Below are 4460 nucleotides of genomic sequence, written 5' to 3' on the forward strand. Positions count from 1 at the left end.
TCAGTTTGTTTATATAATGGAATATGTTGATGGTTTTCTGTATATTAAACCATCCCTGCATGCATGGGATGAAGCCCATGATGGATGCCATGTGATGGAAGCCATGGGATGATCATGATGGATGAGTGTTTTGATGTGCTCTTGGATACAGTTTGCCCAAATTTTATTGAGTATTGTTGCATTGATATTTGTAAGGGCAATTGGTCTGAAGTTCTCTTTCTTTCTTGGGTCTTTGTGTGGTTTAGGTATAAGAGTAAATGTTGCTTCATAGAAGGAATTCGGTAGCCCTCCATCTGTTTCAATTTTGTGGAATAGTTTGGATAGTATTGGTATGAGGTCTTCTATGAAGGTCTGATAAAATTCTACACTAAACCCGTCTGGACCTGGGCTCTTTTGGTTGGGAGACTTTTAATGAATGCTTCTATTTCCTTAGGAGTTTTGGGGTTGTTTAAATGGTTTATCTGTTCCTGATGTAACTTCGGTACCTTGTATCTATCTAGGAAATTGTCCATTTCCTCCAGATTTTCAAGTTTTTTTTGAATATAGGCTTTTGTAGTAGGATCTGATGATTTTTTTGAATTTCCTCTGATTCTGTAGTTATGTCTCCATTTTCATTTCTGATTTTGTTAATTTGTACATACTCTCTGTTTCCTCTCATTAGTCTTGTAAGGGTTTATCTATCTTGTTGACTTTCTCAAAGAACCAATTTTTTGTTTCTACTTCGTTGATTTCAGCTCTGAGTTTGATTATTTCCTGCCTTCTACTCCTCCTGGGTATATTTGCTTCTTTTTGTTCTAGAGCTTTTAGGTGTGCTGTGAAGCTGGTGACATATGCTCTCTCCTGTTTCTATCTTTATGCACTCAGAGCTATGAGTTTTCCTCTTAGCACAGCTTTCATTGTGTTCCATATGTTTGGGTATGTTGTACCTTCATTTTCATTAAATTCTAAGAAGTCTTTAATTTCTTTCTTTATTTCTTCCTTGACCAGGTTATCATTGCGTAGAGCATTATTCAACTTCCATGTACATGTGGGCATTCTTCCCTTCCTGTTGTTGAAGACCAGCTTTAGCCCATGGTGGTCTGATAGGACGCATGCGATCATTTCTATCTTTCTGTATCTGTTGAGGTCTGTTTTATGACCAATTATATGGTCAATTTTGTAGAAAGTACCATGAGGTGGTGAGAAGAATGTATATTTTTTTGCTTTAGGAAAGAATGTTCTATAAATATCTGTTAAGTCCATTTGGTTCATGACTTCTCTCAGTCTGTTTAATTTCTGTTTCCATGATATGTCCATTGATGAGAGTGGGGTGTTGAAATCTCCTACTATTATTGTGTGAGGTGCAATGTGTGCTTTGAGCTTTAGTAAGGTTTCTTTTTTGTATGTTGTTGCCCTTGTATTTGGAGCATAGATATTTAGGATTGAGAATTCATATCGGTGGATTTTTCCTTTGATGAATATGAAGTGTCCTTCCTCATCTTTTTTGATGACTTTTGAAAATCGATTTTATTCGATATTAGAATGGCTACTCCAGCTTTCCTCTTTACACCATTTGCTTGGAAAGTTGTTTTCCAGCCTTTCACTCTGAGGTAGTGTCTGTCTTTGAGGTGTGTTTCCTGTAGGCGGCCGAATGCAGGGTCCTTATTATATATTCAGTTTGTTAATCTATGTCTTTTTATTGGAGAGTTGAGACCATTGTTGTTGAGGGATATTAAGGAATAGTGATTATTGCTTCCTTTTATATTCATATTTGGATGTGAGATTATGTTTGTGTGCTTTCCTTCTCTTTGTTTTGTTGCTGAGATGATTGGTTTCTTGCTTTTACTAGGGTGTAGCTTGCCTCCTTATGTTTGGCTTTACCATTTATTATCCTTTGTAGTGCTGGATTTGTAGAAAGATATTGTGTAAATTTGGTTTTGTCATGGAATATCTCGTTTTCTCCATCTATGTTAATTGAGAGTTTTGCAGGATACAGTAACCTGGACTGGCATTTGTGTTCTCTTAGGTTCTGTAAACATCTGTCCAGGATCTTCTGGCTTTCATAGTCTCTGGTGAGAAGTCTGGTGTGTTTATGATAGTTGTGCCTTTATATGTTACTTGACCTTTTCCCCTTAATCCTTTTAATATTATTTCTTTATTTTGTGCATTTGGTGTTTTGACTATTATGTGATGGGCTGATTTAGTTCTTACCTCTAGGTGCTTGCCTGGAGTTCCTGCCATGACTTCTTTGGATGATGGACTGTGATGTGGAATTAGAAGTTGGGAAAAAAACCTTTTCTCATGTCTTAGTTACTTTTCTATTTCTGTTATAAAACACCATGATCAAGGAATTTATAAAAGAAAGAATTTATTTGGGCTTATGGTTTAACATGGTTAGAGTCCATGATTGAGGAGAGAAGGCTTAGTAGCAGAAACAGAATATTGAGAGCTCATATGACAAACCACAACAGAAAGCTAGTAAGGGCACACAGGAATGTTTCTAGTCTTTTGAAACCCCAAAGCCCTTCCATGTTATACATGTCCTTCAATAAGGCCACAACTAATCCTTTTCAAACAGTCCCAGTAACTGGGGACCAAGAATTCAACCATATGAGATCATTTCTAGGAAACCATTTCAAGTGCCATTACCCTCTCACCCTGTAATTTTTTTAACATTAAAGATACTTATGAACCCTGTGCATAGTCTTACACAACTTTAAATATACTTAGAATTTGGGGTTAAATAGGATTTCAAGAAAAGCATGACCCATTTCTGCAGTACTCATGTTATAGAGAGGTACAAAAGATAGAAGAGAATAGGGAAAACATAGATTCAAGACCTGCCAGGATCCAGGCTGTTACTGATGAGTGTTTTCTGCTCTTTTTATAAAGAACGACTTTTTCCACATTTAAATGTATGTATATGTGTGCATGCTGGTATTGTGTGGACACAAGTGTATGTGGTGTGTGTATGTGTGTGTATGTGTGTGTGTCTGTGTGTATATGTATGCATGTATGTATGTATGTATGTATGTATGCAACCATGCATTCAAAAGCCTGAGGTTGATGTCAAGAATCTTTACAGCTCTTCTGCCATTATCCTTTGAGGCAAAGTTTCTCAGTCAAACCCAGAGATCATAGATACATTAGCCATCTTGATTTAACAATACTCTAATTCTGTCTTCTGAAGCTGGGATTATAGTTGGGTTACCATACCCCCTCATCACCACATTTACATGGTTTCTGGGGATCTAAGCTCTATCCAAGTACCTAACCCTAACTTATAGCTTGTCTTCTACCTCTCCTCCCAGGGCAAAATTTCTCCCCTGAATGCTAATGTACTATATAGACTGATATATGCCCATTTTAGAAGCTTAAGGTGGGAGAGCAGCAGCCTTGGTTATTCTCTACTTTTTTCTATATGCATGCATGTACACATACAAGGACTCATGGTCTATTGCAAAAGAGGATCATGGCCCCAATATTCTCAGTGATGTGCTTTGAAGCTCCATGATTCACTGAAGGATGACATCCTGGACACAGTATGCAAAAGCAAAGAGCATTTTATTCTGCAGAAGTCCAGCATGCTGGGGTCTACCATTACTGAGATGGAGACCTCCAAGTGAGTTCACAGGCCCAATTTAAAGCACATTAGGGGAATTCCAGAGTTGGAAAAGGTGACCTTTATCTAGCCTGATTGGATGTATATCTAGGGACATTCCAGAACCACTGCTTGGGTGAGAGGCTGGAAACTGTTAATGGGGAAGCCAGGAAACTATTGCTGACCCATTGACCTTGCCTTAGGCCAGGTGACTGGGCAGCTACTGATGATGCACAGTTTCTGATTGGCTGCCTTAGGCCTAGGATTTTTCCAGTAACTGACTTGCCTAGACTTGCCCAGATCTTAGAAACAGAGATCTAGGCCTAGTCTCCCAAACTGCCAATTTGAAGCCTGTCATGGAGTCAGTCATCCTTTCTCAGTCCTCTCAGTGTCAAAACCTCTATACCACAAAGGGAGGCTGCTGTAAGGAAAGAGGCTGACTTTTGACTTCACTTACCAGGAACTCATCTTCAGCAGTAGATAATTAGAAACTGAATCATACACATTCATACCTTGCCCCTCCGAGGAAGTTAGGCCATGACTGGTTGCTATGGAGAGTGAGATTCTGTGTACTTGACCATAGTGATCTGAACTGAGAAGGGAGATGGGAGCAAATCTTGTCCTTTCCTAGTTTTAGAAGGTATTTTAGAATATATGTTTACTTGATATATGTGCCCTTCAGGCATGGCAAAGGCTTTCAAGAGGGTTTTGCAAAGCCAGTTACTCTAATTTCTTTCTTTTTTAAAATAAAAAAATTGTATTTACTTAGAAGCATTTAAAATGTCAACAAAATAGCCACAATTTTTTTTTTTTTGCAATTACAGAGTGGTATTCAGTTAGAAAAACAACATTTTTCTTCATATAAGCTGCATCAGAAACA

Source organism: Rattus norvegicus, chromosome X (assembly GCF_021556685.1).
Source record: "Rattus norvegicus strain SHRSP/BbbUtx chromosome X, alternate assembly SHRSP_T2T, whole genome shotgun sequence".
In the NCBI taxonomy this organism is placed as follows: Eukaryota; Metazoa; Chordata; class Mammalia; order Rodentia; family Muridae; genus Rattus; species Rattus norvegicus.